This window comes from Arachis ipaensis, chromosome B4, assembly GCF_059453495.1.
Source record: "Arachis ipaensis isolate K30076 ecotype BB chromosome B4, ASM5945349v1, whole genome shotgun sequence".
In the NCBI taxonomy this organism is placed as follows: domain Eukaryota; kingdom Viridiplantae; phylum Streptophyta; class Magnoliopsida; order Fabales; family Fabaceae; genus Arachis; species Arachis ipaensis.
In genome coordinates, this window is record NC_142439.1 from 122,077,099 (window position 1) to 122,090,981 (window position 13,883).

General features: G+C 35.1%; 1 non-coding gene across 1 annotated transcript; it reads right to left on the minus strand.

Annotated features, from left to right (window-relative positions):
* Positions 1-12,472: 12,472 nt before the first annotated feature.
* On the minus strand, positions 12,473-12,580 carry LOC148569027 (small nucleolar RNA R71). The gene has a single exon (XR_015882312.1). It is a non-coding gene; the product is annotated as a small nucleolar RNA R71 (small nucleolar RNA).
* Between the last annotated feature and the right edge of the window lie 1,303 nt (positions 12,581-13,883).

Here is a 13,883-nt window from a genome sequence, read left to right on the forward strand (position 1 = left end):
AAAGTCCAAGAGAGGTTCCTTGTCTCTGTTTCTGCGCTTAAACAAACAGAAGACGAGATAAAATAGAACTCTCTATGTCACAGTGTAGAGAATTCCCAATGAGGTAACCTGCGTAAACAATTAAAATAAAAATACTAAATAGAATAAATAAAAAAATTTCATAAATTACGGGTAGAACTAAGACAGAAAAATTTGAAATTAACAAGAAAAATAAACAAGAGAAATTAAAATAAAAATAAATAGGGAACACCAAACTTAATTTCAGAAATTAAGAAAAATTACTAGTAATAAATTCGAATATAATGAGGTAGAAATTGAGTAAAAATTAAAATTAAAACGCCTAATCTAAGCAATCAAGCAACTAATAGTTGTTAATCACTATCAATCCCCAACAACAGCGCCAAAATCTTGGTGCGAAATTTATAACCACAAACTAACCGGCAAGTGTACCGGGTCGTACCAAGTAGTACCTCAAGTGAATGAGGGTCGATCCCACGAGGATTGATGGATTAAGCAACAATGGTTAATTGATTTACTTAGTTAGACAAACAGAAAATGGTGTTTGAAAGTTCAAAAACATTAACAGTAAATTCAGAATATTAATAAAGCAAGTAGTAAATTGATGAGAATAATATATGGAGAAACAGTTAAGGCTTCAAAGATATCTATTTTCCAGATTGACTTTTCTTACTAACTATTTTAATCATGCAAGATTTAATTCATAGCAAACTATATGTGACTAGACCCTAATTCCTTAGGCCTTTCTAGTCTCCTCTAACTTTCATCAACTGTCAATTCCTTGGTAACTTAATTCCAATTAGAGGATGAAGTTCAATTCTAGTTTATGTGCCACAGAAATCCTAATCACCCAAATATAAGAGGATTATATGTCACGTATCCCGTTAAGTCCAGATGATTAGAAATTTAGGAGAATATGTTTTCAAGCTGTTGTTCAAGTAAAGAGCTTTTTCAAGTTATACAAGAACTCAATTAGAAAGAGGGTCATACTTCCGTTCCACCCAAATTCATAAGATAAAGAACGAAAACAATTCTTGAAATAGAAATCAATACATGAATTAAAATAAAAAAATAATATTATCAATCCATACAATAGACAGAGCTCCTAACCTTAATAGCGGAGGTTTAGTTGCTCATGGTTCAGAGTGGAAAACTAGGATTGTAAATTGGGCTGAGGTGGAATGAAAAGTTAACTAATTGGAATCCCTAGAAGGGAAGTTTCTTTTTCCTTTTATATCTAATCCTAATTAATTTAAAATCTATTCTCTAAAACTAAAATAATATCTTTTTCTATTTTAAAATAAAAATAAAGTTTTAAATCAGAATTATTTAATCAGCGTTTTCTGCATGTGGCACATGTCACGCGTACGCGTCAGTCACGCATATGCGTCGATGATCTTCTTCGCGTGTCACGCGTCGCTTAGCAACTTCGCTTTTCATGCGTACGCGTCAGGTACGCGCATGCGTCGCTCTTCTCTGTCATCTCCTTTAATTCTTGTGCTGATTCTATTTGTGCAAGCTTCCTCTCCATCCTTTAAGCCATTCCTGACTTATATAGCATTCTTCTATTTTTCTGCGGAAGCTCATCAAATCCGACCAAATGCTACCTAAAATAAATAGAATTGCACAAGACTCAAAGTAGCATCCATAGTGGCTAAAAGATAATTAATTCTGGATAAAACTCAACAAATTAAATGCAAATTCACTAGAAAAAGATAGGAAAGATGCTCACGCATCACATACCCATCCGGAGGGGGCTGCAATGGGTGCGGGAAATGACTACTGGTTAGATCAGAAGGAAATCGATACCACACATCTGCATGTGTTGCTTAACTATGACAAAATTTTACCCTACCTCATGTGAGTTTTTTATGTTTTCGTAAATATTGCAATTAGTAAGATACTAACTTAATCTAATAAAAACTTCTTTATCCTATTCTATCATATAGGTTATTCTAAGAGGCAAATCTTGATACCTCATTGAACAATTTTTCATGTTGGTTTAGAGAACGTGTCAGCGTGCATCTAACTGACGCAACATATTCGAAACTAGTTGTACTTAGTTGGGGCCCAATGAATAAGGGCACTAATTACCTAATATACAATGTTAATGGATATCGGTTCCATTCTTTACAGTGGTCAATTGAAAAGAAAACAGATAACACCGGCCCATTTAATTTCGACCCATTTAAGCCTGCTTCATTCGCGGGCTATAATTTTTCAGCCCGAACCGTTTATGATAAGCCCGTTTATCCTTTTATTTTATTTTTTGAAAAATATTTTGACAAAAAATATAACTTTTAGGTCAAAAACCTTAAACAAATAGTATTTTTTTAGTTGATAGTTTGGATTTTTGAGTCGAATTGAGAGAAATATTGGCTTAAAGTACTTTTTTTTTGAAAATAATGTAAAGAAAATAAATGGACCTCACGTTTAGCCCACGGGCTAACCGATTCAACTTGTCATTTTTTTGGAATTAATCGGGATTAGCCCGAAATTTAAACGGGCTTAATTTTAGAAGCAAACCCGCCCATTTAAATAGGTAAATGGGTTGGCCCGATGGGTTTGACCCATTTTGAAACCCTTAAACACTGGAGTTTGGGTTCATGAGAATTCAGGCAGTGGTCATTCTGATTTGTTTGGTGTGTTGCACAACATAATTCAATTAGAATATTTCTGTCATACTACATACAAGATGTGGATGTTTAAATGTGAATGGTATGATCCAAGTTTGCAACAAAGAAGATGAAAGCACAAGGATTACGATATCACTGAAGCTAATGTAACAAAAAAATATAAGCACTACGATCCTTTCATTCTACCTTAAAATGCACGACAGATATACTATTTGCCTTATCCGCATTCATGCAAGTTTAGGTGGGTAGTTGTGGTTAAGCCAAGAGGCCGCATCGAGTCTGATGATAGGACAGAGGGTCAGGAACCTTACCAGGTTGTGACCCAACTCCTTCAAAAATGGTGGTTGATACTGGTGAACCGATCACCCTTAGGTTGGCTATTATAGATGATGACATCGTTGACCTTAGAATAGATGCTAACACACTTCCACCAGAGAACGACGATCTTTAAGAAGAAGATGGGGTTGATGGCGACCAAGAAGAGGAAGACGAGTTTAATGATCAAGAAACTACCTCAGAAGAGGAGGATGGTGAACGAGAAGAAGAAGAAGATGAATCTGAATAGGGTTAATGTAAACATAGTTCTGTGATATGTATTTTATTAACAAACTTTGCGAAGAATGTAATATGGTTAGCATTGTTTTAGATATTTCAATTACCTTTATTCCGTGTTTTTAATTTATATTTTTTATATTTCACATCAAGTTTAAAGCACTGTTTCAATTATTATCAGGGTACATTATAGATGGACGGGAAAAGATTATTAAAAAAAAGACTACCATCGAAATAATTTGACAGTAATAGTCCAGTCGATTTGTTAAAAAAAATTTAAAAATATTTCCGTTGGCATTACCGTCGGATTAATCCTCCGGTAAGATGTCGCAGAGATGTATGCTATGGCGCCAACGTTACCGTCAGAAAATTCTCGATGGTGATGTTGAACAGATTTTGTTTTCTTACTAACTATATTCCATCACTAAATTCAACGAAAATTACCGCCGAACCAAAAAAATCCGATGGTAAACATTTATCGGCGAGATTTATGCCGTCTGATTTATTCCGACGGTAACTTCATTACCATCGGATTTTGTTTGTTTTTCCAACGGAAAATTCGATAGTACTCAATATTTTTCTTGTAATGTTAAGCATAACAAACATGCCTACGACTGGAAATTAAATCTGCACCAAAACCAAACTATTGATGATACTTGCAAGTTGCAAGACTACCCAGAAATTTAATCCTAAAAAATTGCTAGCACAGTATTTCAACATTAAGAATTGACAAAAAAAAGTACACTTATTGTAGCTATATAACATCTCTCATCTCTTTTGAGTTTCATTGCAATAGTATCATATGATTTCAAATCAATAAAGCTGCCAAACTGCAAATTTACAATGAACCAAGGATAAATAATTTACTTAACATTTAAAAACATAGATTTAGGCAGCTAATCTAAGATTTGAATCCATGACCCTCCAGTTCAGGTCACAATACTGCATATCAGTGCATCAGTTTCATTATTATCTATCTTTCTAATTAGAAATGCATCAAATCAGCCATAATTCTGGTTGAAACATTTTATCAAGCAGGTTATGTGCTAGTAAAATTAAACTAAATTTTAAAATAGACGAATTGGAAAGCTTCCAACAAAATAATCCACCACATAATAAGATACAAGGCATGAGCTCTCAAATGAAGAATCAATAAAAAATTAAAAATCACAAGCAATATTATCAATTCCAAATTATTTAATAAGAAAATAGTTAACAAAAATAATAAGAAATTACCCTGTCTAAGTAGCTCAACAGCAGCATTAATATTAGGATGATATGCTGACCAAAAAAACACAACACACAGAAACCTTATTTAGAGTATTTTCATGTCAACTGATAAAAAACACCAAAATAAAATTTATTGTTGATATAATAAATAAAAAACACAAACATGTATTAATGAAACAGAGCCAAGTGAAGAAAGTAACTGAATTATGCACCTTTGTACTCTGGAATGTCAATTTTGCATGGCACCTCCAACCCTACTAACAAGACCGATCCAAACAAAAATTAATTAACTAATTATATTTTGGAGTTGAAAATAAAATCGAAAAGTACCAAGTTGTAGGTATTGAAAGTGAAAACGGAGATTCTATGTTTGAGGAATGGAAGAAGTAGGGTTAGGGTTTTTATTCAAAATGAAGTAAAAAAAAAAGGGGGGGGGATAAGGGTAACCTACCTAGAGGAGGGAGGAGAGACGCAGCTTCAGCGGCAGAGGGAGCAGTGGCAGTAGTGACACCAATGACAGCAGAGACAGAAGGAGCAGCTCCATTTCAGGAAACAAAACAAGAACTAGGCAAGTCCACCAAGTCTTTTGAGAAGAATGCAGGTGGTTGGAACTGGCGAAAGATGGCTGAAGGTTTAGAGAGATAGAAAGAGTGTATTTTGAAAATAAGGGGGGCAAGGTTCACGTTTTGAATTTAAGTCAAGCTTATCGTCGGATTTACTAGTGGATAAATCCGACAGTAATGCATTTTAGGTCACCAAAATGCATTGTTCCACTAATTGGGTTTACTGGTGGAAAAATCTGCCGGTAAATCCGACGCTAAATTGTACACCTATTTCCCCCATTTTCCTTCAATTATTATCAGTGAATTTACCGCCGGATTCTGAAATCCACTAATAATGATTTGACCTGACAAATTTGATACCTAATTCTCCGGTAAAGCTACTGCTAATGTGTTATGCTAAATCCAATGATATTCAACATTTTTCTTGAAGTGAATAATCATAAAAAGATGCCTTTAAAATCTTTGGATTTGTAAACATGATTAATGGACTTGTGACTATTCTTGATCTTAATTTGTTGATTTTGATTTTGATGTGTAGTTTTAGTATTTCTCAACCAAATTTTCTAAATCTTTGATAGGTAATGGTTTCAAGGTGAGTTTTAGTTCTATTTATATTTGGTTATTAGTTTTTATTAAATCTTGAAGACAAAAGTAAATAGAATATATTTAGTTTTATTTTCATTATTATTATTATATCATTTTATAATGGGTTGTATTTTGACACCAAGAATGTTGACGTTGTGCATTTTGATACTAGTATGAATACCTCTCTCTTCTCAACTTATTTTCGAAAAGATAATGAGTGAATACCCAACTCGATCCCTGATAATTTCTTCGAAAGACTACAAGACCCCAAACAAAAAAAACCCTTTCTGGCCCTTAATATTTAACTTCGTGAGACTGGTTAGCCCATCTGTCAATGATCTCTCTTCAAAACATACTTATGTGACACATTAATCACTAATATATCCTCTATTTAATTTTTATAAGTAAAAATAATTTAAAAATTACTAATATTTCTTAGTTTTATACATAAATTTAGCTAATGTATTTGAAAAAGATAATAAAAAAATAAAAATAAAAACTAAACGGTGTTGATAATTATCTTTAAAAGACAATAAGACTCCTAACAAAAAATTTGTTAATTCTAGTTAGTTCTTAATGGAAAAATCAACAGTTTAACATGCCATGTAGACTTATTCTATTAATACAAATAGAAAATATTGACAGAGGGGCTAATTAGTCTCATAAAAGTAAAGATCAGCAGTCGAAAAAAGGTATTTTTTTAAGGTCTCAATGTCTTTCGAGGTCATTGTGCCATTTAGGATTTTTTCTCAAAGATAATTATATAAAAGTTAGCATTTAATGAGTAATTACACTAATTGTCAATCATTTCAATTATAAATCATTCAAATTCTAGTTATACTAATTGTCAACTATTCTAATATAATTGCCAATTGTAATACCCTAGCACACAAAGTCTTATACTGCAGTCGTAAATCAGAAGTGGCGAGAAATTACGACACCTAAAATTTAAAAGTACGTACATAGTATTTGAAGAATAATGATATATCTAAGAGCTTGTGAAGAAAAGATGACATAACAATGATCGCATCACACTCAAATGCTGACGATATAAAGCTTCGGTATACAGAAACGAAAGAAATAATATATATAAGAGTTCAAAGAGAATACATAGCAAATACTAGTCTCGACCTACGAAGACAAAGTTGGCTAGAAAGTAATACAACCCAAAAGTATACAAAATACAACCTGTTTCTCCATAAATCAACCTCTAAGAGGGATATATAATTATGTGTTCAAAAGTGGGGAATATGAAATCTAAAACTCAAAGTACAAAATGTAAAGGAATCTTCACTTTCCAAAGAGAGTCTGACACGCTCAACAAAGTACGTCATGTCCTGCATCTGAAAACAAAATCCGACAATGGATGAGAACCTTAAGGTTCCCAGTAGGGTAATAATTCCAAATAGAGACTATGTAAAAATATATGAATCCGTTATGCAATCCTAAACTCCAATCAACACAAGGTTCAAGCCTAGGGTCATTTTTAATCCAAACAATGTAAACAAACTTAGTCTTAGTCATACTAGTGATCTCATAATCTCAATTCTTCTATATAGAAGTCATTATCTATCTCTATATCATAATTGTCCAAATTTAGTAATTCTACATCAAAATTCAGTGCCAATGGTATCTATTCATTCTATATCCGGAGTAAGTGGGACAAACCACAACCTTTGCGTCTACTCGAAGAGTTCAAATATCAATCAATCCCATTACCAATCATATCAATTCATCGCATTAAGAATAACCATCAGCGTCACTATCGCCAGCATAAGGGATCTCTCAGCTATCACATACAAAACAATACAAAGAAAATAAGTAGAGAGAACAGATAAGACAATTAGCTCAATTAGCATGTAGATACAATTGTTCAACAAGGCAAGCCAAATACAAGATGCACACTCAATTAATACACATAAATGAAAATGATGCATGTCTGCCCTATGGCCAATGAGCACATTTGTCGGTTATACAGCCAAACTCGACATGTCCAATAGCGAACCTTGAACAATCCCTTGGTGCGCGTATCTTGAAGAGGTATTCACTTCCCTTTGAGGAATTATCTGGAAAAGACTAAGTATCTGACCACATCTTACAACAGAGGGTCAACAAAGTTTTAAATCTCAACCCGGAGCAAGTGGGGCGAACCACTGCATCTACCCAGGGAGTCTCAATCTCAATCCGGAACAAGTGGGGTGAACCACACCCTTGTATCTACCCAGGGAATTTCAAATCTCATTCTCAGCCCGGAACAGGTGGGGCAAACCACATCCTTGCATCTACCTAAGGAGTCTCAAATCTCAACTCGAAGCAAGTGGGGCGAACCACACCCTTGCATCTACCCAGGAAGGTACCATTCTCAATCAAACTCATCCTCATCATCTAATCATGTCATCTCATCCCCTTCAACCACTTCCAATTCAACTCCAATCTCAACCCAGAGCAAGTAGGGAAAACCACACCCTTGCATCTACCCAGGGAGGTATCATTCTCCATCAAACTTATTTTCATCATCCAACCATGTCAACTCATCCCACTCAATCACTTCCAATTCATTCCAATCATAATAATTTCCTTCCCACCGGTTTTTACCCTCTAATCCACCATCTTTATACTCAATATAGGGGTTACAGAAGTTTACAAGCTTTCCAAGAAAGCCAAACAGTTAAAAATAGGACATATGCGTATGCATCACCCTTGTGCGTATACAAAAATAAGAGTTTATGCGTACGCATGACCAGTTGTTCATACGCACAACTTGTAAAATTCATCTCGTGCATGCGCACACCCCTTGTGCGTATGCACGACTGATGAGCGGATAATTATACGCTTTTTGGCATTGTTTTTAGTATATTTTTAGTAGAATCTAGTTACTTTAGGGATGTTTTTAATAGATTTTATGTTAAATTCACATTTTTGGACTTTACTATGAGTTTGTGTGTTTTTCTGTGATTTCAGGTATTTTCTGGCTGAAATTGAGGGACTTGAGCAAAAATCAGATTCAGAGGTTGAAGAAGGACTGCTGATGCTGTTGGATTCTGACCTCCCTGCACTCAAAGTGGATTTTCTGGAGCTACAGAACTCGAAATGACGCGCTTCCAATTGTGTTGGAAAGTAGACATCCAGGGCTTTCCAGCAATATATAATAGTCCATACTTTAGCCAAGAATAGACGACGTAAACTGGCGTTCAACGCCAGCTTTCTACCCAAATCTGGCGTCCAGCGCCAGAAAAGGATCCAAAACCAGAGTTGAACGCCCAAACTGGCACAAAAACTGGCGTTCAACTCCACAAATGGCCTCTGCACGTGCAACACTTAAGCTCAGCCCAAACACACACCAAGTGGGCCCCGGAAGTGGATTTATACATCAAATACTTACTCATGTAAACCCTAGTAGCTAGTTTATTATAAATAGGACCTCTTACTATTGTATTAGGCATCTTTGGATTACCTTATGATCCTTTGATCACGTTTTGGGGGGCTGGCCATCTCGGCCATTCCTGGACTTTCACTTATGTATTTTTAACGGTAGAGTTTCTACACTCCATAGATTAAGGTGTGGAGCTCTGCTGTTCCTCAAAGATTAATGCAAAGTACTACTGTTTTCTATTCAATTCTTCTTATTTCTCTTCTAAGATATCCATTCGCACCCAAGAGCGTGATGAAGGTGATGATTATGTGTGACGCTCATCATCCTTCTCCCTTATGAACGCGTGCCTGACAAACACTTCTGTTCTACATGAAATAAGCTAGAATGAGTATCTCTTAGATCTCCTAACCAGAATCTTCGTGGCGTAAGCTAGAATGATGGCGGCATTCAAGAGAATCCGGAAGGTCTAAACCTTGTCTGTGGTATTCTGAGTAGGATTCAATGATTGAATGACTGTGACGAGCTTCAAACTCGCGAGTGCTGGGCGTTAGTGACAGACGCAAAAGGAGGGTGAATCCTATTCCAGCATGATCGGGAACCGACAGATGAATAGCCGTGCCGTGACAGGGTGCGTGAGCATATTATTCACTGAGAGGAGGGGATGTAGCCACTGACAACGGTGATGCCCTTGCATAAAGCCAGCCATGGAAAGGAGTAAGACTGATTGGATGAAGATAGCAGGAAAGCAGAGGTTCAGAGGAACGAAAAGCATCTCCATTCGCTTATCTGAAATTCCTACCAATGAATTACATAAGTATCTCTATCCCTATTTTATTATATAATATTCGAAAACACCATTATCACTTTATATCTGCCTGACTGAGATTTGCAAGGTGACCATAGCTTGCTTCATACCGACAATCTCCGTGGGATTCGACCTTTACTCACGTAAGGTATTACTTGGACGACCCAGTGCACTTGCTGGTTAGTTGTATCGAAGTTGTGACAATTATGAATTAAGATCAGAGCACCAAGCTTTGGAGCCATTACTAGGATTTGTTCGAGCCTGGAGATCACAATTTCGTGCACCAAATTTTTGGCGCCGTTGCCGGGGATTGTTTGAGTTTGGACAACTGACGGTTCATCCTGTTGCTCAGATTAGGTAATTTTCTTTTTGTTTTGTTTTCAAAAATTTTTCAAAAATCTTTCAAAAATTTTTCTTTGTTTTCGAAAAAAAAAAAGTTTTCAAAAAAAAAAATGTTTTCAAAAATAAATTATTCTATGGCTTCAAAATTTTTAAGAATGAATTCTAGTGTTTCATGAAATATGTTGATTCTTATCTGGCTGTAAAGCCATACCCAAACTACTTTGGGATTGGTATTCAACTAATCACTCCAGCCCATGTAATTATATGCTAAAGCTTGGCTGGCTGTTAAGCCATGCCAGACCCTTTGATTGGAGCTTTAAGACTAACATGGCAAGATTCCTGGAATTCATATTAAAAATTTTGGAATCCTTATTTTTCCTTTTTCTAAATAATTTTTCGAAAAATATAAAATAAAAATCCAAAAAAAAAAATTAGAAAATCATAAAAATCAAAAATATTTTTGTGTTTCTTGTTTGAGTCTTGAGTCATATCATAAGTTTGGTGTCACTTGCATATGCATCTTGCATTTTTCGAAAATATCATGCATTCATAGTGTTCTTCATGATCTTCAAGTTGTTCTTGGTAAGTCTTCTTGTTTGATCTTGATGATTTCATGTTTTGTGTCTTTTCTTGTTTTTCATATGCATTCTTGAATCCTTAGTGCGTAAGCATTAAAGAATTCTAAGTTTGGTGTCTTGCATGTTTTCTTTGCATTAAAAAATTTTTCAAAATTGTGTCTATGATGTTCATCTTGACATTCAAAGTGTTCTTGGTGTTCATCTTGACATTCATGGCATTCTTGCATACATTCATGTTTTGATCTAAAAATTTCATGCATTGCATACTTTTCATGTTTTCATAAAAATTCAAAAAATCAAAAAAAATATCTTCCCCTTTTTCTATCATCAAATTCGAAAATTGAGTTGACTTTTTCAAAAATTTTTAAAAATCAAAGTTGTTTCTTATGAGTCAAATCAAATTTTCAATTTGAAAATCTTATCTTTTTCAAAATCTTTTTCAAAAATCAAATCTTTTTCAAATTTCTTAGTTATTTTCGAAAATTCCAAAAATCTTTTTCAAAAATCTTTTTCTTATTTTTATATAAAATTTTCAAAAATAACTAATCAATTAATGTTTTGATTCAAAAATTTCAAGTTTGTTACTTACTTGTTAAGAAAGATTCAAACTTTAAGTTCTAGAATCATATCTTCATATCTTGTGATTTCTTGTGAATCAAGTCATTAATTGTGATTTTAAAAATCAAATCTTTTTCAAAAACTAATTTCTATCATATCTTTTCAAAAATATCTTCTCATCTTATCTTTTTCAAAAAAATTTGATTTTCAAAATATCTTTTCTAACTTCCTAACTTCTTATCTTTTCAAAATTGATTTTCAAAATTTGTTTCAACTAACTAACTAACTTTTTGTTTGTTTCTTAACTTTTTCAAAACTACCTAACTAACTCTCTCTCTCTCTAATTTTCGAAAATATCTTCCCTCTTTTTCAAAAATTTCTTTTTTATTAACTAATTATTTTTATTTAAAAAAAAATTTCGAAAAAAATACTAACCTTTTTCAAAAACTATTTTCAAAAATCACTAACTCTTTTTCAAAAATTGTTTTCGAAAATTCACTTCCCCCTCTCATCTTCTTCTATTTGTTTATTGATATACTAACATCTTTCCTTCAACTCTCCAAAAATCTGAACCCCCTCTCTCTCTGAGTTCAGATTTTCTTCCCTTCTTTTCTTCTACTAACACAAGGATCCCTATACTGTGGTATAAAGGATCCATATTATTATTAGTATTTTTTCTGTGCCATCTTCTTTGTCATATGAGCAGGAGCAAGGACAAGAACATTCTTGTTAAAGCAGATCCAGAACCTGAAAGGACTCTGAAAAAAAAATTAAGAGAAGCTAAAATACAACAATCCAGAGATTACCTTTCAGAAATTTTCGAACAGGAAAAGGTGATGGCAGCCGAAAATAATAATAATGTAAGGAAGATGCTTGGTGACTTTACTGCACCTAATTCCAATTTACATGGAAGAAGCATCTCCATTCCTGCCATTGGAGCAAACAACTTTGAGCTGAAACCTCAATTAGTTTCTCTGATGCAGCAGAACTGCAAGTTTCATGGACTTCCATCTGAAGATCCCTTTCAGTTCTTAACTAAATTCTTGCTGATATGTGATACTGTTAAGACTAATGGAGTAAGTCCTGAAGTCTACAGGCTCATGCTTTTCCCTTTTGCTGTAAGAGACAGAGCTAGATTATGGTTGGATTCTCAACCCAAAGACAGCCTGAACTCTTGGGATAAGCTGGTCACGGCTTTCTTAGCCAAGTACTTTCCTCCTCAAAAGCTGAGCAAGCTTAGAGCTGATGTTCAAACCTTCAGGCAGAAAGAAGGTGAATCCCTCTATGAAGCTTGGGAAAGATACAAACAGTTGACCAAAAAGTGTCCTTCTGACATGCTTTCAGAATGGACCATCCTGGATATATTCTATGATGGTTTATCTGAGCTATCAAAGATGTCACTGGACACTTCTGCAGGTGGATCCATTCACCTAAAGAAAACACCTGCAGAAGCTCAAGAACTCATTAACATGGTTGCTAATAACCAGTTCATGTACACTTCTGAAAGGAATCCTGTGAGCAATGGGACGCCTATGAAGAAGGGAGTTCTTGAAGTTGATACTCTGAATGCCATATTGGCTCAGAATAAAATATTGACTCAGCAAGTCAATATGATCTCTCAGAGTCTGCATGGAATGCAAGCTGCATCCAACAGTACTCAAGAGGCTTCTTATGAAGAAGAAGCTTATGATCCTGAGAACCCTGCAATAGCAGAGGTAAATTATTTAGGTGAACCTTATGGAAACACCTATAACTCAACATGGAGAAATCATCCAAATTTCTCATGGAAGGATCAAATGCCCCAACAAGGCTTTAATAATGGTGGAAGAAACAGGTTTAACAATAATAAACCTTTTCCATCATCAACTCAGCAACAGACAGAGAACTCTGAACAAAATGCTTCTAATTTAGCAAATCTAGTCTCTGATCTATCTAAGGCCACTGTAAGTTTCATGAATGAAACAAGGTCTTCCATTAGAAATCTGGAAGCACAAGTGGGCCAGCTGAGTAAAAGGATCACTGAAATCCCTCCTAGTACTCTCCCAAGTAATACAGAAGAGAATCCAAAAGGAGAGTGCAAGGCCATTGACATAAGCGCCATGGCCGAACCTGTGAGGAGAGGAGAGGACGTGAATCCCAAGGAGGAAGACCTCCTGGGACGTCCAGTGACCAATAAGGAGCTTCCCTCTGAGGAACCAAAGGACTCTGAGGCTCATCTAGAGACCATAGAGATTCCATTGAACCTCCTTATGTCCTTCATGAGCTCTGATGAGTATTCCTCTTCTGAAGAGAATGAGGATGTTACTGAAGAGCAAACTGCCAAGTTTCTTGGTGCAATCATGAAGCTAAATGCCAAATTATTTGGCATTGATACTTGGGAAGTTGAACCTCCCTTGTTCATCAATGAACTAAGTGATCTGGATCAACTGACATTGCCTCAGAAGAGACAGGATCCTGGAAAATTCATAATACCCTGTACCATAGGCACCATGATCTTTAAGGCTCTGTGTGACCTTGGTTCAGGAATAAACCTCATGCCCCTCTCTGTAATAGAGAAACTGGGAATCTATGGGGTGCAAGCTGCTAAAATCTCATTAGAGATGGCAGACAGCTCAAGAAAACAGGCTTATGGACAAGTAGAGG